Source organism: Miniopterus schreibersii (assembly GCF_964146895.1).
Source record: "Miniopterus schreibersii genome assembly, chromosome: 2".
NCBI lineage: Eukaryota > Metazoa > Chordata > Mammalia > Chiroptera > Miniopteridae > Miniopterus > Miniopterus schreibersii.
The window spans coordinates 35,121,516-35,148,638 of record NC_138102.1 but is presented as its reverse complement, the minus strand read 5'-3'; the positions used below and the strand labels follow the sequence as shown (position 1 = coordinate 35,148,638).

At 46.8% G+C, this 27,123-nt stretch overlaps 1 protein-coding gene and 1 long non-coding RNA gene across 4 annotated transcripts in view; one reads left to right on the top strand and one right to left on the bottom strand.

Moving 5' to 3' along the window:
• CLYBL (citramalyl-CoA lyase) overlaps positions 1-1,843 on the top strand; it is a 218,978-nt gene extending 217,135 nt beyond the window's left edge. Inside the window, exon 9 of one of the 2 annotated variants that reach the window (XM_081127267.1) lies at positions 543-1,843. The gene's annotated coding sequence lies outside the window, so the exon portion shown is untranslated. The remainder of the gene's footprint in view (positions 1-542) is intronic. The other variant, XM_081127270.1, reaches the window with a different exon arrangement.
• Positions 1-27,123, bottom strand: part of LOC308552207 — a 97,903-nt gene extending 70,780 nt beyond the window's left edge. Inside the window, exon 1 of one of the 2 annotated variants that reach the window (XR_013998113.1) lies at positions 26,988-27,123. This is a non-coding gene — a long non-coding RNA (uncharacterized lncRNA). The remainder of the gene's footprint in view (positions 1-26,987) is intronic. The other variant, XR_013998114.1, reaches the window with a different exon arrangement.

Genomic DNA, 27,123 nt, shown 5'->3' with positions numbered 1-27,123 from the left:
CCATATATTACCAGGAAGTGCTGAGGGGCATTGTTTGCTGAGGAAGGCGTTACATCAATTGAAGCTCCTTTTACTCAGAGCCGAGTCCAGAAAGTTCACGCAGTGAGAAATATTTCTCATGGTGCACAACTGTGAATTGTATATAAAATTAAATTTTCTGCTTAAAATCTGCATCGTTGGACCTCCCGCTGGTTGCCACCATTTTGCTGAAATAAGATACTATTTGTGGTAATGGCAGCGAGGGAAACCTGTTATCATTGATTGTAAACTGGCTTCACTCCTACGGCTTAAAAATCTGGAGAGCATTATTGTGCAAACGTTGCATTTTCTGTACAGATATTACAGAGCAAAGCTTCACTACTGATTCATCAGCCAGGGTACAAGCGGGTTCATAAGGCGACCCCAGCAGCCCCGAGTATCCTGCACACCCGCACCGGGCCGCGGCTGGGGCTCCGCGAGGCGGGTGCTGTCAGCAGGGGAAGGGGACAAGCGTACATAATCGTCTGCTGTTTTTTCATTTAAAAAATATTTTTCTTCACCAGGGCATTTTTATTTGAAAGAGAAAGGAAGATAAAGGAAAAGATGAGGCCTAGAGAGGGTTCAAATTTCAGAGCCCACCCGCCCCACTCCCGCCCCAGGCCACCGGCAGCTCTGCCTCCCAGCCCAGCTCTGAGAACCAGCCCGTGACAACCAGGACACCTCCGCTCAGCGCCACTGACAGGCGTCCGAGTGAGTAACTTCGTTTGACAAATGCGGAATCTGAAACAAAACAAAAACGAAGATCTATTTTTTCCTAAGGAGATGTGTCCTCAGAATGAGAATCCCGAGGGCTGGCTTTTCATCTTTCGTTTTCCCCAGCTTCCAGGCTTACAAGGGAACGCTCTCCGAAAAGTCAGCATCAGCCCGGCGCAGAGAAATACTGTTGATTGCCGTCTAACCATTCGAATAGATTGTCCCTCTCTTTTATTTTGTAAATTATTTTGTTGCTTGGGTAATACAAAATAGCTGTGACTTACAGAGAAACATGGGGTGGGGGAGGGGAGGAGGAAGATTTAGCAAAATGGTTGCTCTACAGTGGTATAGCTCATATTCTGACAAACAAAAATGAAGCCAAAACGAACGGATTTCTTAAGGAACAACCTAGTCTGAAGACAGTGACTCTCGCCAAATCTTTTTCTAGAAAAGAGCACTAAGAGCACAAAGCCAGTGCTGGAGTAGAATACACTGGGCCATTTCCTCCGAGGCAGCAAATGCAGAGGAGGTGGGTGGAGGTGGCTGGGCCCTCAAAGACCTGAAGTTCAAAGGCGAGGACCACCAGGAAGGCAGCGAGGGAAGGCGGGTGGGACCTCACACACCACTTAGGGTCCAGAGTGTCCTTTGTTCAGAAAGCCATTCTTAGGTATTCATATGCATTAACCTAAGCTGGTCTCACCTGTGGGGAAAATACCTGGGGATACAAACAGGAAGTGCCCAGTGGGGTGTCTGAGCCAGCCCCCAAATGTATCACTTTGCCTATAGAATAGAGTTTGGGGATACTACTATTCTACCTACTTCTGTTTCAATTGCATAATTATTAAATGAATTAAAGTAATTTACAAGTCTATGAATTAGCTATCTTTGCAAATTATTCTACTGGCTTTCTTTTCCTCTGCTAAACTTCTCTTATAGTTTCTAGTCTTTCATAGACTCCACAAATCTAACTAGCCCTAACCTGAGCTTCTACACGGCCACAGAGTGAGTGGAAAGGAAGATAATTTGTTTTCCTGTTTTTTTCCTAATTATCATCCATCTATATGCCCTCTACTTGAAAACCAATAATAAAATAAGTTGCAATCTTTCATTCATTCATTCAACAATATGTCTTGAATTTACTAGGTGTTAAGAGCTAAAGCAAAAAAAGAAGCTACTGATTCTTTTTCATTCAAGAGCTCTGCCAGCCTGGGGAATACTTCAGAAGTCTCAGCTTTACTGTCTTTTGAACTAATGTTTGAAGACCCAAAAGAACCTACAATGAAGTCTCCCAACTTCACTCTCCTTTGTCTCACTTCCTGCCTCTTTCCAGGTAGCCAAGCAACCCTGTTCTCCATAGAACTCTGCTGCCCAAGGCATTCCTTCCCATGGCTCCATTAGCTCCTCTAGTCTTGACCAAAGATGGAATGCTTGACCTCCCCATGCTCCTGCCCAAACTTTGCCCACATTCTTTATATATATTTTTATTTTATTTTATTTTATTGATGTTTTAGAGAAAGGAAGGAAGAGAGAGAGAAACATTGATATCAATCAGCTACCTCCTGCATGCCCCCTATCATGGATCAAGCCTGAAACCCAGGCACATGCCATGACCAGGAATCGAACCCGCCACTTTTCAGAGTAGGGACGATGCCCAACCAACTGAGCTCACCGGCCAGGGTCTTTGCCCACATTCATGCTCTAGGCTGTCACTGATTTCTTTAAATAGGCATCAATTGTTTGTTTATATGAGAAAAATCATCAACAATATTTCACTGACTTTCCAGGGACTGCATCAAGAAGATATAATGCCTGTCCCTGCATAGGGCACAAAAAGTCAATGACAGGAAGACACATCTAAAAAATGACTCGAGATTTAATAAGCTGTCTAAGCCAACCATACCCTGCTTATGAACCCTGGCAAGCACAGCCAGAGAGTGGGCAAAGCCTGACAATGGGGCAAGAAGGGAAGAGTTGGGGTAAGGAGGAGTTCCGGGGACCAATGCTATGGTCACCACCTACCAACACCACCAAGGCTCTCATGCCCAGGCATATACTGAAGACCTAGACAGTAAGACCCTGCCCCCATTTGTGGGTATTGGTGGGTGCCCCTAAAAGCAATGGAAATCTCAGTTTCCATCTCAAGGAAGAGTCCTCAGATAGGAATCTGCAAAGCTGATGGTTGGCCATCACTCAGTTCTCTTCCCAATTGGTTCCCTAAAGAGAAAGGCCAACCCCCATCTTTCCATGAGCCTACTCTTCCCCATCACAGATCATGGGGGCTCCAGGTTCATCAGGCAGATAGCCCTGGGGGTATCACTCTCCTCCTCAGCCAGATGGGAGTTGAAGAGGATCCAATGGGTACAACACGCCAGGCTCATCTCCCTTCTCCCTTCTCCCTTCTCCCTTCTCCCTTCTCCCTTCTCCCTTCTCCCTTCTCCCTTCTCCATTCCCTTCCCTCTCCATCTCTCCAACTTCTGGTATGGAGTGTCTTCTTTCTACTTCCTTCTACTTCTTACCCCCTTCTTGAGTTCTAGCTCTTTGTTTTGGGTTGGCAGACACCAGAGGGCAACATAAACTCACCTACTTGTCAGTTCTTTCCTTTCACCAGTAGAGGGAAGTTTCAGAGAATCTACAAGAACTAGGAGGTATTTGGAAATTATTTTGAAATATGGAATAAGCTAATGCAACAGAACAGCTCCCTCAAAGGCAACCGTTGCCAAAGCATTCTGTTCCCGTTGGCAAATAATCTGTTACAAAACTGTTTAAATGCGTATTGACTCACCAGAGCACGACACTGGCAAAATTTCCCTCCAGGCTGTGTTTTGCAAAGACACAACTTTCACGTGATGTGAGACCTGAGATTAAACTAACAGAAGTCATACATTATTCAAGGTAACACTGATGCTCCATCCCTTACTCACCATTTAGTCTTTTTCAGATCTGTTTTTCATTTTGTTTGAGAAATAATTGGTCAGGCATTTAGCCCTGAATGTGCTGTTTTGAGTACCTGTCATGGTAGCACTCCAGGTACTCTGAGTACATATGGGCTTATTTGGGCAAGTGAAGCTGAGCCAATCAGCACAAATGCCTATGAACCAAGTAGCAGAGCCCTGGAGGCAAAATGCCCAAGCCGCCCGGGTCAAACTTGGAAATCCATGCAAGGGTATCCCTCACAACACACTTCCCATTCTGCCATGCATACTGAGAAATTTAAAGAAGATTTCATTTGAAAAGTGTTTGAAAGAAAGGGATTCAGAAATTAAAATTGTGTCACTGAACTAACTGACCATTTACCAATTAATCACCCTGACTAAGTTAACATTACTAACTTTACAAAGTAGACAACGTGGAGCTAAGTAATCTGCTCAACCACTGCAATGTGCTCAATTGTTTGAATCAAGTTACCTGGCCTGGATATTTTCTGCTTAGTGTCCCTAGCATTTGAACCATTTCCAAAGCCAGAGCTTTATAGAAGGTCTTTAAAAACCCTAAAAGTCTGTAATTGTATCCTTCTTTAGATGGATTTTTAAATTTGATTTGCTGAATTTATCCATATGACTTTGCCCTTATTTCTTCATCAACACCTTTTCCTTGATTAATTATCTAAACAAGTCTTGAGCATTTCCATGCATCCCTTCAAATTGTAAACAAATTTTTATGTGTGAGTACATAACGGTCTTTCTGGGGAAAGGGGCCCATAACTTTCATCAGATGCTCAAAGGGCTCCATGACCTCCACCTTGTTGCTGTGGATTCATGATGTTCACTAGGCCAGAGTTTCCTCAGTCCGTATGAAAGAACAGGTCACAGGTATGTGCCTGAGCCTCTGATCTCCTTAGCTCTTGGGTGGCTGAACAGCGCCAGGAATGGCTGGAGCATCCAAGCTGGTCATCTCCTGCCAAGAACTGCCCAGTTGTTATAAAAACATTATTATTTTCTCTGTATGCCATAGTTGGAGGCACTGCAATAAGCTTTTCACTTTTATCCCATCCACCATCTTTGCCTTCTGCATCTCTTCCCTCATCTCCATGGCCTTAATTCTCCAGAGAGAAGCACAGCATTGATTTGGCTACCTATGGTATAATCCGCACTTCATGTACTTCACCAGGAAAGAAAGTGGTGTGGTTGAGTCCCCTTCCTAAAAATGCTCCCCAGCACCACAATCTGAGTCCCCTTCCTAAAAATGCTCCCCAGCAAGACTGATGGTGAGATCAGCTCATTTCCCCATTTCTTGGGCTGTTCCTTTAGTTAATCCCATGCATTTACCTCCTTCCCTCTAGTAGTTCTCCCTTGTCTATGTGTCTAGAAGAATCTCTATGCCAGTCTCCTAAATGGTCCCCAGCTTCATTGCAAATATTCTTCAAAAGCATTTTTATGCAAAGATTCTTCCCAACAAAGAAAGACATTAAAATCTTCCACAGAATCCACATATAATCAATTCAACCTCAGACATAGCAACAGGGAAGGCAAATTCCCATGACCCCTGGCTAACAGGAGCACCTCAAAATAGCATGAGCTGCAAGCCCTCCCCTGCCTAACACACAAAATTAATGTTCCATGACAGGCTCAGATCACATTGTTGTTATTATCAACAATTTTATGATTTTGGTAAACTTATAAGAAGTATGCCATTCACTTATGATTCAGAGTTTTATATGAATGACTTCAACAAAATGTTGACAACTGTCTGCTGCACTTCCACTGTCCAACTGAAAGTCTTGATCACCTAATCCTCAGTTATTATTCTAGCCCACATCACATTTCTATTAGAGAAGAAACAATCTTCCTTCATTTTACCAGTTCCCTCATCTGCCCCAGAGGCCCTTTGTTTACAGATTTCGCTTTGCTACTCATGAAAAGTCACAAACCCACAAAGAAGTCTTTTCTTAGTGGCACCACTATCTCTAAAATAAACAAATAATTCTTAGGATATTTCCAACTGTAATTAGAAAGCTTCCCTGCTCTGGCTGCTCCTCGCAAGCAAGCACTGAGGTCAGCGTTCCGGAGCCTCATTGGAGGATATTTATGCCAAGATGAGCTACGGCCTTCTTAATGAAACTGACAAGCAGACTCAATTCAGGATCACTTTACTTGAAGGGTGTAATCCCTGGAAAATCCTTTAAGAAAGCAAGCATATCACTTTTCTATGTATTTAGAAATAGGAGAAAATATTTGGATACATGCCTGAAAATCACTGCAGTCATTTTAATACCTATTTTTTTAGGCAATATCTAGAGTTACAAAAAAACTATGTGATGGAATCCCCAAAATAAAAAACATAGAGAATATTACACTTTCTTTTTACAGTAAAATAACATGTAGATTCACAACTTGTAAAACAAAATTTAATTGTTTTAAAAATATTTGCTGAGTTGGCAGACAATGAAGTGCTGCACTCCCATCTCCAGCCATTCTAGCAGTGGACTAACTACTCACTAACCTTACGTGTGTACCAACTTTTTTTACCCCTACCCGAAGATATGCTTATTGATGAGAGAGAGAGAGAGAGAGAGAGAGAGAGAGAGACATCAACATGAGAAACATCAATAGGTTGCCTCCCACCCGCACCCCAACTTGTGAATCAAACCAGCAACCTAGGTCTGTGCCCTGCAACTTTTTGGCGCACAGGACAACACTCTATACACCAACTGAGCCACCGGTCCAGGCTGTACCAACTTTTGAAGGGGGAAATGAATATATCTGGGGGGGAAATACATACAGTAGAGATTTGCAGAGTGATTATAAATAAATGAAGCATTAAGCACACCCCTAAACCAGTCTCTTACTCAAATCATACACAGTGGAGGTCACGCTGTTTGAACTTGATTTGGATATCCAGGTCCCAGTTCTGAAGGGCCTGAAAAAATTCTGTAATACTAATGATTAACAATATTCCTTATTTTGTGAATGGGAACCCCTCCAATTTATTTTTCAAATTTTTATCTATTAATTTTTAGAGAGAGCAAGAAAGAGAGGCAGCAATTTGTTGTTCCCCTAATTCATGCGCTCACTGACTGATTCTTGTACGTGCCCTGACCTTTGCAACCCCAACCTTGGCGTATCAGGGTGATGCTCTAACCAACTGAGTACCCGGCCAGGGCAACAGCCCCTTGAGTTTAGTGCATGGGGATGTTTGTTTACATTTTCTATTCATTTTAATGACCAAAGTTTGAACCACAGTGAAAGTTTCCCTCTCCTTTCGTATTTTTTGTTTACTCGTGAGTTTTAAAGTATAATGTTTTAACATTGTCTCACTTTCCCTTAGATCAATAGAATAGCTAAAGTTGCTTTGATATATACTCCTGTTGTTTGACCGTCTCTATGTAAACAAGCCATGCTTTTTACTTGACACTAACCTAATACGTTTTTCTGCACAAGGTTTTCAAAGCCTCATGAGCATCAATATGCAAATCCCCCAACAGTCCCGAGGGGAAGGTGCCCTAGGGAAAAATGAGTAAAGCAACTGCTATAACAGAGACCCAGCATAATGAAGTCTGCCTGAGCCCCCAGCTGATGGCCTTTCATTTTCCAATGCCGAATAGGAAAATGGAGTAGATTTTGAGTAATTAAGTGATTCCATATATAATGGAAATTGAGTAATTCCATATATAGAATAGCACGCTGGGTTCCTGGATTCTGGTATGTTCCAAACCCAATTATGTCATGCTGTACGTGAGTTGAGTGAGCTGTGTGTCACCTTCTCTTTGAAGCATTCCTGACCCACCAATCCCCAAATGCTCCTTCGTGTCCGCATTGGCCCCTGCATGACCTTCATTATAGTACCCATCACACTTACACTGTCCACATCACTGGCTTCTACATTTTTGTCCCTGGCCATACAATAGAGCGGGACTGAGTGCCTCTGTCACCTGTATCCCCATCACCTGCCATGGCCCCTCTGCCGGAGAATGTGCTCACAAATGTGGAAAGAACAACTTCTTGGATTCTCTCAAATCCTTGTTTTATTGTCTAAATCCCACTTAGCACCTTTAGCCTGAAGCTAGCTGCCATCTAGAAAAAGGAAAAATCCAGCCTTTTGGGTTTCTAGTAAATTCCTCAGATTTTCTACTAAAACCCAAAGAAGTAGGAGGAAGCGAGGAAGTAGAGACATATGTGTGGGGTGCACTCAGGACAGGAAACAAAGAAGGTGAATGGGAGATGGAGACTGCAGAGATCATGGAGTAAGTGGGAACTGTGCAAAGGAATGGAGAAGCCACACAGAAATTCCAACGTGAGTGGGGACATTTCCCCTGTTGCAGCCACTGACCCAGGAACAAAAGTGCTGGCCCTAAAAAATGCACCTTCCCTGGGTTATCTGAGGTCTTCCCATCCATCCCAGGCTGCCTAAACAAGGTCTCCAGCTTCTGGTCTTCTCCCTGCCTCTCCCAAGCATGCACATCCTGGACAGCCTTCCCAGGATTTGCTCTAAGTGACCAGCCCATGGCACTCACACTGACATGCTAGACTGCTCTTCCCAGCAGCTTGGCTCCATGCTAACAGGTAACCTTCCCGCTGGGATGCCAGGCACCATGCCAACTGGTAGAGAGCACCTTTAAGGCCAGATCGACATTTTGGTGCCCATAAAATCAAACTGCCAATGTTGCCACCTGTCTCCAAATAGGGCTTGTCAGAGAAAGCTAAGATTCTAGTAGTTAAAACCACTTGGTCCTACACACCCACGTTGCTAATTCCTTAGAGGAGGAACAGTTATTAAAACATTCAGCATGTGCCAGGCACTGTGCAGGTTGGGCATCAACAGATGAATGGGTAAACAACGTGTGGTACATCCATACAGTGGAGTATTAGTCAGCCTTAAAAAAAAGAAAATTCTGCCCATTGGGCATGGTTAAACACTGACCTATGATCCAGGAGATCGTGGTTCGATTCCTGGTCAGGGTACATGCTGCAGAAGGCAGCCGATCAGTGACTTTCTCATCATTGATGTTTCTATCTCTTTCTCTCTCCCTCTCCCTTCCTCTCTCTGAAATCAATAAAGACATATTTAAAACACACGCACACACACACACACACACACACACAAAAAAAAAAAACCCCATGAGCCAGGGACACAGACTACAGTGTAGTGATTGACAAGGGAAGGACAGGTGGAGGTGGAGGAGGAAAATAAAATTTAAAAAGAAAATTCTGGCACATGCTACAATGTGGACGGACCTTGAGGACATTGTGCTCAGCAAAATAAGCCAGTGACAAAAAGGCAAATATGGTATGATCCTACTTACATGAGGTTCCTGGAGTAGGCAAATTCACAGAGACAGAAAACAGAATAGTGGTTGCCACGGGCCAAGGGAGGAAGGAAAGACTCTTCAGCGGGTAGAGCTTCAGTTTAGGAAGACAAAAGAGTTCTGGAAATGGATGGTTGTGATGGTTACACAACATTGTCAATGTTCTTTGTGACACTTAAAAATGTTTAAAATAGTAAATTTTATGTTCTGTGCCAGGTACTGGGCTAAGCATTTTATTAATTATCTCATTTTAATTCACACAACAATCTAATACGTCAGTTCTCATTACCATTATGCCCATTGCACAGATGACAAAGCTGAGGCTAGAGGATGCTAAGTCATTTGCCCAAGGTCCCAAAGCCAGAGCAGAGAAGCACGGGTTCAGGATATGAAGCCAGTACTCTGATTCACAGCCCACGTCCATGAGAGCTCTCTTATAAACCTCAATCCTGGAGGACGCGTTTTGATTCTTTCCCTCACTGATGTTGAAGTTAATATTTAGCAAAAAGGAGAAATTGTTGGCAACAATCTGACCAGTGCTCACCTCTGAAAAAGGAGGCACAAAAAGCCAAATGGAAGCTAAAGTTCCCACTGTGTGTAAAAATGGTAAAAAAACGAACAAACAAACTAAAAAACCTCCACATGACTGGATCATAATAACCCACTCTAGAAAAGTCTGAGGCCAGAGGTTCAAAGTTGACTATTTTCTGAGCTCCACTGGCCAGTTAGCTCTAAACCCCAGCATTTAATCTCTGATGTTGGGGAAGCCAGTTAGGAGGGTTTCCATAAAAAGCAGCAAGTACAGTCAAATTCTGGTCTTTTCCAGGCACATACCCATGTGACCCGGCTGCCTCCCCAGCGCACCGCAGCACCTAGGTGTTTAATTTGGAATTTGATAGCTGCCTAAATTTTGAGATCTCCCGTAGGTGCTGCACACAAAGAATCCTCAGTGGCCACTGGCAGAAATTCTTAGAAAAACAATCCTCTGGCTTGTTGAAATCACAACTACCACTTTCACTCCCTGCCTCCCTGTCACTGAAGAGGCTGTTTTGACTTGAATTACAGGGGCCCATGAGGACTACCTGCGGTCCAAATGTGCATGTGACAATGGACACTCCTTTGCTGGCCGTCCAGTGTTATTTCAGACACTGTTGGACAGATGGGCTCTGTTCCGAGTGGGGAGGATCCACGCCTCAGAGAGGAAATTTTCACAGAGCCGTCTCCTCACCACGCACAAAATATCCTCATCACGTTGCCAGGGTGGGAGCTGAATGGGGGCAGATCGCTTCTGAATATGAGAATGACAGTTTCTACCCTGGCATGTTCTCTCCAGTCTCGGGGCCTGGATGTAATTGTGGGGATCCTGGTTGTTCGCTGCCCCCCACCCCGCTCCCAGCTCCTGTTTCTGCCATGTGTGGGGCAAGTGCTTGGAGCTCAGCAGCTGTTGGAACACAGTAAATCCATTCACATACTGACACAGCCCAATGACTAATACAGGCTTAGCAAGGAAACAGAAACATTTGACAAGCAGAAACAACTGAATTACTTTTGGAGGGGTGAGGAAATGACACCCCCAATGGGCTTGATCTCACCATTTGGTTTGGTCCGGGGAGCACGCCGTGGGAGGCCACCCGGATGTCATCCCAGTCACCCACCATCATTCATTCTGAGCAGAGGAGGAACCCAGCCAGTGCTTGAGGAACAGGAATAAGAGCTATAAGGAGTTGGTTGTTCTGAGACCAGGCTGGACATGAAGAAAATAAATCACTCAAACCCGAATACTCGAAGTGGAGGCAGTCGGCTGTGCAGTTTGGAGTGCGGGCTTTGGAACCAGGCAGAACTGACTTCAAATCCTGTCTCTGCCACATATCCTATGACCAGGCCATGTAACCCCTAAGCCTCTGTTTCTTCGTTTGTAGAATGGAAATAATAATTGGATGCCTACCTAATGGGGCTGTTTCAGGAATAAATGAGACTATCGTATAAAGCACTTAGCCCATGTGTGTGAAGCCTGATGTGCAATAAACACTTAACATTGGTATTAATCATAACCGCACATCTTAAACAGGAGACAATGAGCTTTGTGTCTGTCCACACATGCAGACGGGTAACACAGAAATCAAAATGAAGCTCTGCACTTAGCTGCTTCAGAACACACTTTCTCACCCAGATCCCCATGACTGCCTGCATCAGAACCTCAGCCACGGGGTGAGTTCGAGAATATCTAGAGCTTGAAGATGTCAGAGCCCCACTGGACTCTGTGTTCTGAATCCCATCTCCCAAACGCTCCCCTGCCTAGCGGGGAACACCATTCGGAACACGTCCCCACAGCATTCCCTTAAACAGCGCCGAAGTGTTGAAGGTACAGGACAGCAGGGACTCTGAGGGCTGCCATTTCCTTATGCCTCCCTGAGCGCTGTCTCCAAGAACTTAAAGTAAGGCTTACTGACACACGCTCCACTGATTTATTATTAATTGGCCCATGGGCGGGCACAGGAAGCACCAAGCAGAAGAGTGGTCACTGTTTCGAGTGTCTGCCCAGGTCCCGAATTTATGCTACGAACAGGGGAGCCAAAGTGAGAGCACAAAAGTTCTGGAGATTAGGGGTGAGATGAAGGGGGAGGTCAGGGGAGGGAAGAGGTGTGGGGGCAGGAGCTCCAGGAGGAACGGGAACAGAAACGGGGAGGCTGAGGGAGCAGAGAGGGGGAGGGGGAGGCTTTCTTGGGAACAAAGCCAAAGTCTACTGCCAAGGTGTGGGATCCAGGAAAATCTCACCAGTCAACATGAATAAGTGCCCACCAGCAGAAAGACAAACTCTGCTTCTGTCCCAAGAAACGGGCATGGATGGCCAAGGAAAGCAGATTCTTATCTTCTGGACAAGGGCCCAGCAACACCAGTTCTGAAACATGTTACCAAGAAAGGGACGTCGGGGCAGCTAGAAGATTGTTATCGCAGCAAAGCATCTTAGAACCCACCCTCTGTGGAAGAAAACAAGACATTTGGGGATGGGAAATCAGCACACATTTACCCCCCACACACACACACACACACGCACTTGCTGCCTGACAACACCCGAATAAGCCAGAGATAGTGACTACCCTCCCCCCAGACATGCAAGGCCTCTCCCCTGCTCAACTGCTGTGGGCTGGTTTCTATTTCCTGGTGCAATTCACTTGGGAAAATGGTCCTTCCATTGATGATATTCTGTGAATTGGCCAGAACCACATAGATAATAATGGACAATACAAGCCTAATTTTGCAGATCTGAAAAACACCCCTTAGCTGTCACTCCTTAACATTTTCCTTTCTGCTCACCCAGTGTTCTGTCTTTTCTTGATGAGCATGAGCCCCTTCCTTAGGGCAGGAGACGAAATCCAACAAGAGCTGCCATGCTGTTTTCACCGCCGCAAGGATTTCACAGGCCAGTCTGGGAGTGAATCCCTCCATGATGTACTGGGGAGGGGGTGTAATTGTTTTTCTCAATGGCAGAAAACAGTCCAGGCGCTACTCTCACACTTTGATCATGAACTAGTCTCTCGTTTACTCATACCTTGCCTGGTCTATGTATCAAAGTCAGTATCACACCTCTTCGGGAACTTGTAAAACAGGGTACTTTCAGACCACTGGACGAACATGGGATAAATCAACTCTTAGGAAATAAAATATTGAAAAAAATTAAATGAAGTGGACCACGTAAAAGCAAGGGTGGAAGAAGTGGAAATGGTTGGAGCACAGTTCTGCTTGTTTGTTTCGTGAACAGTTTTGACACCTGTGAACTCCTGCCAACAAAACTCAGGACTGCTTTTTCATAAGAAAAGAGTTCTAAAGAAAGGGTGATGTCGCTAGCAGTGTCCCCATAAATAAAGATAAGTGGTTTTGGTGATAGATGGCTATTGCCTGGCTCTCCCAGACCAGTGCCCTCCAGCATGGTATCACTGTGGTTCCCAGAAAGAAAAATCCAGAGTGGAGGAAGAGAGGAAGGAGACCAAGAGGCTAACAGTTAGGAGGGAGCACTCCCAGTTGCTTTACATAAACTCTTACATTTCATACAACAAATCAATGAAGTGCTGTTTATTATAGCCTTTTTATCAATAAAGAAACAGGCTCGTCCTGGCTGGGTAGGTCAGCTGGTTAGAGTGTTTTTTGGATATGCTGAGGTTGCAAGTTTGATCCCTGATCAGAGCATATACAAGAATCAACCAATGAATGCATAAATAATTGGAACAACAAATCGATGTTTCCCTCTCTCTCTCTCTCTCTCTTTCTCTCTCTCACCCTTCCTCTCTTTCTCTAAAACCAATTTTAAAAATTCTAAAAAGAAACAGAAACTGAGACTCAGATAGCAAATACCTTGCCCAAGGTCACATGACAAAGACCTGATTTATCTGTCCTAATTTATCCAGAATCTATGCTTTTTCCAGAACCATTTTGCCCTTGACCTACAAAACTACAAAACCGAGAGCCAACTATCCAGAGCCCTAAAGTAGGGATTTTTTCCTGCACCCCATTTGAGAGCTTAATCATAATATAACCAGAATTTGGTTGAAAAGGTGACCTGAGACCCACCTGCTGCCTAGGGTACTACAGAAATGGGTCACAGGCGAGCCGAGACCCTGGGCAATCCCCTCAGCTGTCAGGGGGCCAAGGTGCAGCCTGGGACACAGGAGTCCCTGAGCCAGGGCCCTCCAGATTGTGAGCAGCTTCATAATTTACCTATTGTGTCATAAAATATCACTTCCTGTGAATTCCATCTATGACAAAAGTTGGGAAGCGTTCTGCCTTAGGATCCAAAGGAAACTGCCTGGATTAAGCCCCAATTCCACCACTTCATAGTTCCACAAGTTTATCTCTCTGTGCCTCAGTTTCCTCACCTGTAAAATGGGAATTGAAATAGAATTCAACTCCCGGGGAGGGGAGGTTGTGAGAATTAAGTAAGATAAAATACACAGAGTTCTCAGTACACCTTCTAAAAGTGATCACTCAATAACCATTAGCTGAGCCATTCGGAAACATAACTCTGTGAGATTACATTCGTCTATCAATCGGTTAATCCAGGGTTGCAATATACAATCTGACCTGCCTTAGCTTCTTTCATTATGGGAAGACCCACCCCCTGTGGCTTCCAGCTTCCTCCTCAAGGACATTTGTGCTGTGGGAGATGGCCCCAGCCAACATCCCTTCCCTTCTAGCCCTATACACAGTGCAAGTGCATCTTCTAGGAATTGCATTTATAGTCCCTCCTCCCCCCAAAAAATGTATAGACAAAAATTAAAAAACACAATCATGAGGGAGGATAATTAGCGTATTGTGAAGAAGGGATGATTTCATCAAAAATGCAAAAAATAGCCCAGCGACGTGAAAAGCACCAGAGGCGAGCTCAGAGGGAATTTCAGAGGAGAGAGCCTAGACCGTGTGAGAGAGGGCCTTTCCACCTCCACTTCAGTTTCAAAGGGAAAAGCAAGGGCTGAGACGCAGAAAGCACAGAGGACGTTTGCAAGTTCCTGAAGCTTTGGGGGTTTTCACACAGTGTGGGTGCCCATATTGTGTGATCGGATAGAGTGGAATCATCTGTCAGCCTGTCTGTTCACATAGCTGCGCTATTCATAGAAAGTGTACCTCTTCCCCCAAATAAACACCATATGCCTCTTCTCTTACCTAATTGGGTGCGTGTATCCGAGGGACCTGCGGCAGGTAGGGGGAGGAAGCGATGCCAGGTGACTCAAGTGGCCGTTCTGGGCCCTTCCGCAGAACATTCTTCAGGGATGTCACGAGCCATAGGGAACTATATTAAGTAATAAATTTGAAATGTGGCTTGACTCCTGCCATCTACAGCATCACGAGAGAGGAAAGGAGAGAAGACAGCTCCATCTTTTGGACTCCAGTATCAGTCAGCTTTTTGGGGCCCCTCGCGCCCCTGCCACTTCTCCAGGCCAAGTTTCATGACCCACCAGTGTAACTCTGGCTCAAGCTCCTTTTACCCCCTCTCCCCGCCCCTCTCCTTAGCCAGCCCGGTGGAATTCGGCTGCCCACCCGTCCGTGTCTGCACGGGACACTGCTGGGGGAGAAACCCCGGCCTGTGGTTTCGGGGCTGGGGCAGGGCGAGTGGGGAGCTACTGTCAGTGCACCCCGAGTTTCGGTTTGGGGTGATGATTCTGGAGGTGACGATCGCACAGCAACAGGAATGGACTTTAATTCCAAGCGCACAAACAGCAAGCGGACATTGGACACTGGCCACCAATCCTAATATGCTTCCCCAGTTTTTTCACTTTCCCGCTCTCCAAATGGCTATTCCACCTTTCTCCCGTCTCCTCACACACTCCTCCCTCGCCTCGCTCTCGTGCTTCCATGAGCAAATACGAGCCATCTGATAGAAGCCCCACCGTCTTCCCTTCACCAGAACTACCAGGGCACCCCGACCTCCAGCCGTCCTCGGTGCCTCCCCTCTTGTTATTGGGGATGAAGTGTCCTGCTCGTATCAGAAATGCCTCTCTGGGGGAAGGAGGGACAGGGAATTCTTGCTTAATGATTAGAGTTTCAGTTTGAGTGATGAAAAAATTTTGGAAATAATACAATCTGGTTGTACAATGTTTCTAATGTAATTAATGCCACTGAATTGTCCACTTAAAAATAGCTAAAATGGCCCTGGTTGGGTGGTTCAGTTGGTTGGGGCATCATCCCACGCCCCCATGGTTGTGGGTTCCATCCCAGGTCAGGGCGTGTGCCGGAGGCAACCGATAGATGTTTCTCTCTCACATAGATGTCTCTCTCTCTTTCTCTTTCTCCATCCCTCTCTTTAAAAATCAATAAAAACATATACTCAGGTGAGGATTTAAAAAAAGCTAAAATGGTAAATGTTATATATATTTTGCAATAATAAATTTTAAAAAATTTCAGCCCCTCTTGCTCCTGCACCATCCACCTTTCACAATCTCTCTGCTCCCCCTGCCCACCATGAGAGCACTTGCATCAGCACACAAAGATGTTCCACCACCTCCTGTCTTGAGAAAACTCCTGGGAGCTTGGCCCCCCATCTGTTCCTGCCCCACACTCTGCTCCCTTCACAGCCATCCTCCTGAAAGCTTTCTGGTCACTCTCTTTCCTCACCTTACCCACCCAAGCAGCTTTCCACTCATACCTGGCCATAGAGGCTGTCCCTATTAAAGGCCTCAGCAGGCTCTATGTCACCCAATCAACTGACCACTCAGCTTTCTTGATACTTTGACTCCATGGCACCATCCTCTCCTGTCTCACAGAGAGCTCCATCGGGACCTTTCTCTGGTTCCTCCTCTACGTGCTCTATTCTGGGCTCCTTTCTCTTGTGCACTCACACACTACTTCTAGGTGATCTCACTCAGTCATGTGTTTATTATTATTTTTAGAGGGGGGGAAGGAAGAGGGAGAGAGAGAGAGAAACATTGATGTGAGAGCAAAACATCAAGGGCTGCCTCCTGCACGCCCCCTACTGGGGATCGAGCCCACAACCTGGGCATGTGCCCTGACAAAGAACCAATTTGCAACCTTTTGGTGCACAGGACGGTGCTCAACCAACTGAGCCACACTTGCCGGGGCAGTCCTGTGGTTTTAAATACCAATAAAGATCAACATGCCCCAAACTTCCAAACCCACTTCTTTAACCTCTCCCTGAGTCTCCAGAATTGTATATCATCTTGTCTACCTGGCACCTCTATAACAATGGTCTTCTGCCCAAACCGGCTAAGGCCTTTCTAATGGCACTGCTACACTCAAATTGTTAGTCTTTCCTTCATCCTTCCCTCCCTCACCTCTCACTGTGGATTCAGCAAGTGCTGTCAACTAGTCACCTAAAACTTGGCCAGAATTTGTCCCCTCTTCTCCATCTCCATTCCCCTATCCCCTGGACCACTGCAATAGCTTGCTCCCAGGACCTCCTGCTCCTCTCTTGCCCCCCCTACTACCCTACATAGCAATCAGTCTCTCCCTCTGCCCCCAAAAGTAAATTACAACATCCCATGCCCCAGCTTAACCCCTTCCAATGGCTTTCATTTCACCTCTAATAACATCTAAACTCTTTACATGATCTGAGTCCAGCCTACATCTCTTTGACCTCATCTTGCACCATATCCCATCTCATTCATTACACTCTTGCCATGCTGGCCATCTTTAGGGTCCATGAATTCAGTGGTTCTCAACCATGGGTGGGTGATTTTCCATTCAGGGAACATATGAAAACATCTGGAGACATTTTTTATTGTCACAGTTTAGAGGGGAACAGGTTACTACTAGCATCTCATGTGTAGAGGCCAGGGGCTGGGGCTGGGGCTGGGGCTGGGAAGGAATACTGCTAAACATCCTACAAGGCACAGGAAAGCCCCCAACAACAAAGAATTACTGGCCCCAAATGTCAATAGCACTGCTATGGTTTGAATGTTTGTGTGCCCCCCAAACTCATATGTTGATGCTCCAATCTCCAATGTAGTGGAATTTGAAGATAGGACTTTGGGAAGTAATTAAGTTTCAATGAGGTCATGAAGGTGGGGCTCCCATGATGGAATTAGCACCCATATAAGAAAAGGAAGCGACTCGCTCTGCCACGGGAAGAGACAGCAAGAAGGCAGCCATCTGCAAATGAGGAAAAGGCCCTCATCAGACACCAAAACTGCCAGCACCTTGGTCTTGGACTTTTCAGTTTCCAATACTGTGAGAAACAAATGTTTGTTGTTTAAGGCACTCAGTTTATGGTATTTTGTTATAGCAGTCTGAGCTAAGACAAGTGCTAACATTGTCTGCAAAACTGCTAAAGTAACTGGGCACCAGTCCCCTTCCTGCCTCAGGGCCTTTGCACAAACTATTCCCTTGGCCTAGAATGCCATTCCTCTAACTCTTTGCATGGCTCACTCCTTCTAGTCATCATGGTCAACCTTAGATCTTATCTTTCCAAAGAAGCCCTTTCTGATCACCCATCCTGATTTTTCAAATGTACTACCTGATAGCTTTCGTATCTTATCTGTTTATCATCTATTGCCATTAAAATTAAGTTTCTTAACAGCAGGATTCTTCTCTGACTTGCTTATCAGAGCCTAATAGTGCTTGTTGCATAGTTGGTACTCAACAAATACTTGGGAAACAAACGATTTTCCAGTTGATTAGCTTGATTCCAAAAATAAGTGTATCAAGTACGCACATTGCATAGGTAATAGGTATTACAGGACATTTGAAAATGATTAATACAGCCACCACTCTCAAGCAGCTTATAATTACCTAAGAAAGATAAAAGTTGCTTTTACACACCTTAGGCAAAAATAGGGTATATGCCATAGGGAGATTGTACAGCATCATGTGGGGAAGGGCACTCACTGAGTTGTGAGATAATTCATACAAGATGCCTAACAGTCTTAAGAGTGCCCTAGAGTTGAAAAGCAGCATTGTATAAGGGTCAGGAAAAATGGACTCTGGAGCCCAGACTAGAGAAATTCTGTCACTTGTAACTGTATCACCTTGAACTAGATTTTTAATCTCTCTGTGCTTCAGTTTCCTCATCTGTTACATGGAGATAATGAAAGCATCAGCTTCATAGCCTTGCTGTGGATTTAAATGTTATATTATGTAAAGCACATGACTACAGAGGACACTGTAGGTCTGTTCAAAGAAAGGAATGATCACACAAGACTAGAGACAGGGATGGTGGATGGGCTGACTTTTGAGATAAGGTGAATTTGAATGGAAAAGATGATGAGGGCCTTCTCAGTGTAAATATTATGTTGTACATCAAAGAAGATGTACCATGGCCTGGAGTGTTGCTTAGGAATGGGGTGGGACAAACTTCCATTTTTTTTCTGTTTACCCATCTGAGTAAAGAAGGATGCTTTTTTGAAAGAGCAACTGAGAGAACCATGTTCTTCCCCTGATCCTATTATGTCAGAAAACCTGAGAGATCTGGTCACCAAATCACAATATCACTTTCTTTTTTAAAAAATTTTTTATTGCTATGTAGTATGCTTTGGTTTAAAAAACAAAACAAAACACAGACTTGAACTAATTTGGTTCCACACTTGCTACTGTGTGAGCTTAAGCTTCTGAGTCAGTTTCCTCACCCCAGAAACAAGAATAGTAGAGCCAACCCACTCTACTTTAGAGAAGTAGTATGTGAATTAATAGTTAATATGTGTGCAAGGCTTAAAGTGTTAGGTAGATATAACATAGATGTAAGATATTTTCTAAAAACACCACCCAGGGTTTTACTCAGAAATATGATATGCACTGCATTTTAATGTAGATGAAAGGAATTAAAGAACTTTAAAACACTTTTTTTCCTCCCTTCATGTTTCAGAGAAGAAAGAGAAGGTAGGACTGCAGCTAAGAGGCCTGGGTCCTGGACCTGGGCAGAGCCAGCACACAAATGTTTCTGTAGCAGATCAGAAGTTTTATGTCACCCACGAGGCCAGACATTGCTTCTATTACATGCTACTTTGGTGCCATCCATGACTACCCTGTTAAAAGGCAAAGCCAGACATAGGATCTATCCCCAAAAGGAAATGCCAACAAAATAGCCTCTCCTTATTTCTTGAAAAGAAAAAAACGATTTTCTTTTACTGTTCAGTCTAATAAGCAGGAATCTGGGAACCTCTGGCTCTATCCTATGCATTGTGATGTTGGGGAAAATTCTGCAGGACTTTCAAACCTTCAAAGTCCTAAAATATCAGAAAGGCAAGCTTGGGGTGAGGAGTTATTAAGAATGTCTTTAGCCCTAGCTGGTTTGGCTCAGTGGTTAGAGCATCAACTGGCAGACTGAAGGGTCGCAGATTCGATTCTGGCCAAGGGCACGTAGCTTGGTTGCAAGCTGGATCCCCAGTTCCCCTTGGGCGAATACAGGAGACAGCCAGTCAATGTGTCTCTCTCACATCGATGTTTCTCTCTCTCTCTCTCTCTCTCTCTCTCTCTCTCTCTCTTTCTTTCTCCTTTCCACTCTTCTGCAATGAAAAAAATATCCTAGGGTGAGCATTGAAACAAAAAAGTCTTTACTTTGTAGCCTTCTGAAGACACTACTTTGTAGCCTTCTGAAGACACATCAATCCTTTTTTTAGCTTCCCTGCAGCTTTCTTCCCGCCTCCCTCCCCCCACCTCCCAATGTAGGACTAAAAAAATGAGTCTCTCCTAAAAGAATAGCTACAGGGAGAGGGAAGGAGCTCAGCCACCACTATGGGAAGGACTCTGACCTGGCCCCTGAGAGGTCCCTGCCCTTGCTGTCCTCCAGGAGGGCCTGCCCGGGCGGATCAGAGGCAGGAGGCTCTCTTCCTGGCGGAGCTAAGCCAGGTCCTTCCACCTTCCAGCACCCCTTAGGCTTTCTGGGTTTTACTCCCAGCAGGTGCCTCAGGACAGCCTTAGGGCGACCTGGAGGATGGTCTGAGAGCAAAGGCCAAAGCAGGGCTTCCAGTGCGACTAGACCACACCCTGCGGGGGAAGGCGGGGCGCGGGCTCGGGCTGGGGAGAGCTGAACGTGGGACCCGGGGCGGAATCCCTGCAGGAGGCCAGAGCTTTCGGCATCTCCCCGCGAACCAGATACAAGCCAAAGAGGAAAAACAGAAGGTCCCCCTCTCCAAGCTCTGGGAGGTTGAGGGAAATGGAAGATGGCGTGGGCGTGTTGTTTCAGGAAGCTCCCCGCAAAAGAGATGGGGGAGTTAGAGAAAGTGTCACCCACCCCCAAAAAAGCCGTCGGGAGGGGACAAAGGAGAGTCGGGGATGCAACTGTGCGTCGGGACTGAAAGCGCCGCGGGGGGGGGGGGGGGGCGGGGAGGAGCCGGGGCGGCGGGCGGGAGGCGCGGGCTGGCTGCACGCTTGGCTGGCCCGGGCCCAAAGAAACTTCAGCTCAAAGGAGTCGTCTGAGTTTAATCCTCCCCCAGGACTGTGGAAGGGGGAAAAAAGGAAGGGGGAAACAAGTCAGAAGTCTCCAGAGGAAGGAACTTTTTGTTTTAAAGGGCTACCTCTTGGGCCTGTCCCCAATTTTCTGGGTTTTGTTCCTGGTTTAAAAGGAGAAGTTTTATGTCACCCATGAGAGTCTGCATTTTTGTGGGATTCAAATATTCCTTAATTAGGTGTTGTCTCTTTACAGAAAGAAAAGACGCCTTTTATTTCATTTTACTTTGCCATTTTAATTTACTCCCTTTCGTGTTTAATAACTAGGTAGGGACACGTTAAACAGCGGCTGTAAAATATTACAAACCCCGCTCCCTGGGAACTGTTGAGAAGGAACTTTTTAGTGCTATCTCCCATCCCAGAGAGGGGCGGGAGGGACGGCCCCACAAACCCCGGCTCTAGGGGGGGCTGGAAGGAGGAGGGATGTTTTTTCCCCTCCTTGCCACTGAGATCCCACCCCCACCGCCAACCCACACACCAGAGTCTTCTTTTTGGATTGATGTTGGGGGCAGGAGAACAGGGGTGGGTGAAGGTGGTGGATGTCTGAATGAGAGGGAGAGAGTCAGGGAAGCTGAGGAACATACATCCGTTTTCTCCAGGTGACCGGCTTGTCCCTTTTCTTTGGCACCACCGTCCTAGCAGAGGGCTGAGACTACTTATCCAGAACTAGAGAATTTGCCCCCAAAAGCAGCAGTGGCCAGGGAAATATTTGGCCTTGGTCTACCGGAGACTGGCTTTCTTATTGTGTTCTAAGGAATAAGGAATATTTTTGAGGAAAGTGACAGAAAGGGAAAGGGCAATCGTTTTTCTAGGGCTGAAAATGTAAGGCGGGCACACTCCCGATGAAGTCCTGGGCCGACCCTTTCGCAAAGGGGCAGCAGTTGTCTGCAAATTGCAGAAGCTTCCCAAGGGATCTGGAACACAAATTTGTGGGGCAGCCCAGGGCACCAGTTTCCGTCTACTGAGCTGTGTATGATGCTTATACGCTCATTTTGCTGGCAAAAGAGCCTGTCATAAAATGTAATACTGACTATAAAACAAATCAGCGCTTTGAAACGACTTGCTTCAGATGTTTTCATAAATCCCTAATGGCTCAGGCACTGCCTGCTATTGATAATATTAATGTGTTAATAGTTCCTCTGAAGCAGCAGCACTGGGTAGGGCTGGACACACACACACACACACACACACACACACACACACACACACACAGATGGAAATACCAGGGAACTGGAACACAATGCTTTGGCTCTCCAGTGGATTCCAGCTGCACTTTGTTGACCTCAGAAAGCCAGATCCAAGTGAAATATCTGCTATTTTAAATTCTTGGCTGGAGTTCCCCTTTAGTTTAAAGTGTTTTACACTGGTTCATAAAAAACTATATTATATAGGTACATATGTACATATAAAAGCGTGTGAGCGCACCCATGTTCCTAGTAGCATTATTCACAGTAGCCACAAGGTGGAAACAACCCAAATGTCCATTGACAGATGAGCAGGTAAACAAAATCACATCTATCCATGCACTGGAATATTATTCAGGCATAAAAATAAGTGGAGTTCTGTTGCACACTCCAACATGGGTAAACCTTGAGAACATTACGCTCAATGAAATAAGCCAGACACTGAAGGACAAACGTTGTATGATTACATTCACACGAAGTACCTGGAGTAGTCAAACTCATAGAAATAGAAAGCAAAATAAAGGTTATCAGTTTGGGGAGGTGAAAAAGTTCTAGAGATGGATGATGTGATGGCCGCACAACTATGTGAATGTCCTTAATGCCACAAAACTGTAGACTTAAAAATGGTTAAGATGGTAGCTTTTGTGTTATATATATATTTTACAGGCATTTTTTAAATGGGTCGAAAAACACGTAAGTAATGGACATTAAGTTTCTCTACAACTTCCCATGTCCTCTCCTGCTGAGTTCCCTGCCTGGGACCCACAGCTCTGTCCCCAGGGCCTCAGAGTGCCCAGCTCCAAGAGAAGCTGCCCCTGGCTCCCCGGGGCCCAGGCTAAGCTCCAAGAGAGGCTGCCCCTGGCTCCCCGGGGCCCAGGCTAAGCTCCAAGAGAGGCTGCCCCTGGCTCCCCGGGGCCCAGGCTAAGCTTCCTTTGCCCTGAAGGAAATGAGAAGCTTTATGTCTACAATTCCCCAGACACCCACCTGGCCCAAGGAAAACTTCCCATTAAAACCCAGTTCCAACCTCAAAAAGGAACTTAAAGAACCAAGAAGTATACTTTTCATGGAGCAGTTTCTTCACTGCCTTCCTAACAGGCATCATTCAGATTGGAGGAGTCTCAGGAAAAAAATCTCCTGGCCAGGGGCCAAAGACACTTTCAGGGCACATTTCTTTCTCTGGACCATCCCAGTCCTCTGATTTATGGAATGGATAGACAGGTTCTAGAGAGTCAACGTTAGAAATAATAAGCAGAGTGGGTGAGGAGCGGTGGCACTGGTTCGACCGCACTGTTTTTCCTGGAGCTGCCAGGACTTTTCCTTGCTAGGACTTGTTCCATCTTTTGGGGTTCTTCACTCCTGAAAAGCACATGCCTAGAATCACTGCACAAGTTTGCCCCTCACTGTTATAAGCAACAGGACCTGAAAACCACCAAAGCTGTTGAGTCTGAAGGCGGAAAGGGAAGGCCCAAGCGGAGGCCAATGCCTACCGAGAAGTTTCTCTCAGGAACACACAGACACTCTACCTAAGCCATGGGTTTTTCTGATGCTTCCTCTTTGGGGCCAGTTTAAGAAATGATCACAGCAGTAGAACCTTTGCCCTGTGCCCTAAAGGGAGACAAACATTAGCATAATCCACATTTCCCCTGGGCACTCCCTTAAATTTCCCTTACACATCATTACCCAAAGCCAGGCTGCCAAGAGCTCCTGGGTCCCCTCACAAGGCTTTGGCCCAGCTTTGCCTCTACAGTATGTCAGTGCCAGGCCTTCTTCTCCCTGCCAGGACAGGAAGATGAAACCTGCAGCTAGTGATGAGAGAAGCCTGTTCAGAGCCCTACGCAGAGATGACAGAATGTGAGCATGATGCCTATTAGTTTCAGGCTGACAGGCTCAATGGCATGGACCCCAGACAAATAAGCGGAGCGGGCCAGTAAGGAAGGGAAGCCCCACTGGAAGGAAGTGGGGGGTGGAGGACAGGGCTCCCACTAGGCAGGGGCGGCCTCAAGTAGGGCACCAGCAATGTACACAGCCAGTAAAGTCAGAATCAGAACAGAATCTGAGATGTAAGCCAGTGAATGGGTTAAACGCTATTAGGACTTGGAGCTAGGGGAGAGATGCATAACCTGAATATCACTAAGAAAACTTTGCAGCCAGCAGCCAGGTTTTCTGCATCAACCGCTTCACCAAATTCCCTGCCAGCAAATAAAATGCTTGCCTGACTTGCCTTCTTTTCTCCAACTGATGCTATTTTATTAAACGGTGTTGGAGGTGGGAGGAAGAGGGAGCAGTGGAGAGAGAAGTCAGGAGTGAATAACATTTTAAGTTTGTTTTAAATGTAGTTTTTCTAAGTTTTGCTTGCTTCAAGGCTGTTCTAAATTTGGTTAGGTCCAGGATGTATAGGCCGTGATAATTTGCAGGTTGGATTTAAATATGCTATAATAGAGTGTGTGTGTGTGTGTGTGTGTGTGTGTGTGTGTGTGTGTGTAGACTTATCTGACCAAGTATACATTTAACATGCGTAGGTATTCATTATACCAGAACAGAAACATGCTCAATTGACTCGAAGGTGTGTTTGTATTTACAGTGTTTGGTGATATATCTAAGAAAATATTTTCCTTTATGCGTACACATTTGACTTTCCTTGTAATTCTTCTGGAAGCCTGACCATTTTAACTACTTCAGCAGGAACTCAACTTGGGGAGAGGGGGTGGGGAGTATGCAAAGTGCTTTTATATTTTAAAAGATTGCTGACTTGCAAGTTGATGGACTTCTCTCCATCCATTTCCTGTTTTTCAGGCTGACCCAAACTCTCTGGCCATCGGGGTGGGTCGGTAGCAGCTGGGGATCTCAGTGGGCGCTCTGCAACTCCAGCGGGCCTATTTGGAAACAGGATCTGAGTAGCCTCCTGTCTCTTTCTCAGCCTGTGTCCAGCAGGCACAAGGGTGGATAATAAGACTCCGGGGTAGAGGGCCAAGTGACCTGTGAGTCAGCTGTGCAAAACCGAGGATGGAAAAAGGAACAGAATGAGGGTAGGATGGTGAGCCCCGAGGAAAGGGGGAACAAGGGGAAGAATGGGGGAGCGAGGAAGCTGGAGATTTAAGACCCCCTCCTGGGAGCCAAGTGTGTTTTCACCAGACTGGAGGCCTCTAGAGAACCCAGGTAAGAGTCCCTTGCAAGCTAGCCACTCCCAGGAGCACAGCCACACTCAGCTGAATCAAGAGGCCTTTGGGCCACACTTCAACTCCCTCCTCCCCACTCCCAACCCGGGACAGACCCTGTCACTGCAGCCACCAAGCTCTCTTCCGGGCCACCAGAGTACAGCCACTCCAAACTCTGATGCGGTCTGTAGGGAATCACTAACAAAGCAACGAGCACCTTCACACGTTCACAGCCTCCAAATACTATCCTGAATCAAACTGGCCTGGCCACAAAACCCAGTGGGGAAATTCAAGGCCCTCTCCTCAAAAACTTACAGATACACGGGGTCCACCTAAGAGACTAACCTCAAGGTCCTCCTCTGGGACCACTGTTTCTTCTGGAAGCCCACTCGTGCACGTCCCAGGGACCTTTTCCTAACCTCACAGTTGTTCACACTCGCCCCCTCCAGAGTGAACCCGAGAGGAGCATCAGTGACCCTTGGCCTCCCCCCTGGCCCTTCTCGGGTCCCCTCCATTTCCCGGGCTGGGAATCGCCAGCAGAAGTTGAAAGGTTTCTGTGCTAGACGGACTTCTCTAACTTGCAGCGAAAATCGGGTCGGGGCAAGGACGCAGGGGTGCGTGGCCCACGTTTCTGGCCCCCGGAGCCAAGGCTCCTACTATCCGCACAGTATTTGGCCGGCGCTGCAGTGTGTGGGGGGAAATGGTTACAACTGCAAAGGAATCACGACTCCTCGCGGAGCTGTTACTCGAGTCGCTCCGCACGCGCAGGTCCTGGCCAGGCTTTCAGCAACTCCCCCTTCCAGCTAACCACTCGCTCGTAATTTGTGGGCCGCTCTGCTGCTGCGCCCGGGGATGCAGTCCCCAAATTAAAGCACTTTTGCAGCCCCAACACCTAGCGAGCTACCTCCGCGCAAGCCGGCCCAGCCCTGCTGCTCGCGCTCCTCTCAGCCCCGCTGCCCGCGGCTGAAATGGAAGCGATTTCACGCGCACCCTGCGCGCACACACGTGCACGCACACGCAGTCCCCTTCTAACGCCGTCCGCGCACAAGCACGAGCCTGGACGTTTGCCTTTTGTGCTCGCTTCGCAGGACGTGCTTTTCTTTTTCCTGCGCCTGGTTTCCTCTTTTCGCTCCTTCATCTCGTCTTCCTTCGCCACTGCGGTCCGAGCCCCCCTGCCCTGGCTCGTTCGCGTCAACCCCTCTGCCCCCAGCGAGCCCCTCGGCCCCTCCGCCGCCGGGGAGGAGAGGGGGCCGCGGAGACGCGCCCTGCGAGCGGAGCGAGGGCCGTGTTCCGCGGGCGACTGGGACGGCGGAGCTGGCCTCTGGCCTGCGCCCTGTTTGTTTTCCCTTCGCCCCCTGAATGCTAGATTAAGACGTAAAGATTACCCGGGCCGAATAATGCCGGGAGTCAACACTCCAGCAAACAAAAGTGCTTGCTCAACTCCGCCAACCCCGCTGGGACCCGGGCCGCGGGCTGGGAGAGAGAACGCGCTCCTCGCTGCTAATTACAAATAAATGATGATGTGCTCACTAAGTAATTGATTTAATGAAGTTCCTATGAAACTATTAAACCCGGGTGGAGGTCAGGCTGGAGGCGCCCCAGAGCGCCCATTGTGGGCTGTTTAACTCCACCATGCTCCTCGGAAAGACATCGGGGCTAATAGGTGAAGTCACAGCTGCTCGCGCTGACTTCTCCCGAGCGTCCGGCGGGCTGCGGGCACCCTCGCGCCCTTCTCCTGTCGCGCCCTCGTGCCCCGCCGCCCGCGCCCCTCGCCGGCCAGCTTACCCACGCCACTCCCAGCCCCGCCGCCAGCTCCCGAGGGCCTCTCCAAAGGGATCCCAGGTCTCGTTAAGAGCGGGAAGTTGAGCACTGAACTTGTGCGCACCGCCAGCAGTCGGCAGCGTCCACCGCCACCCACCCC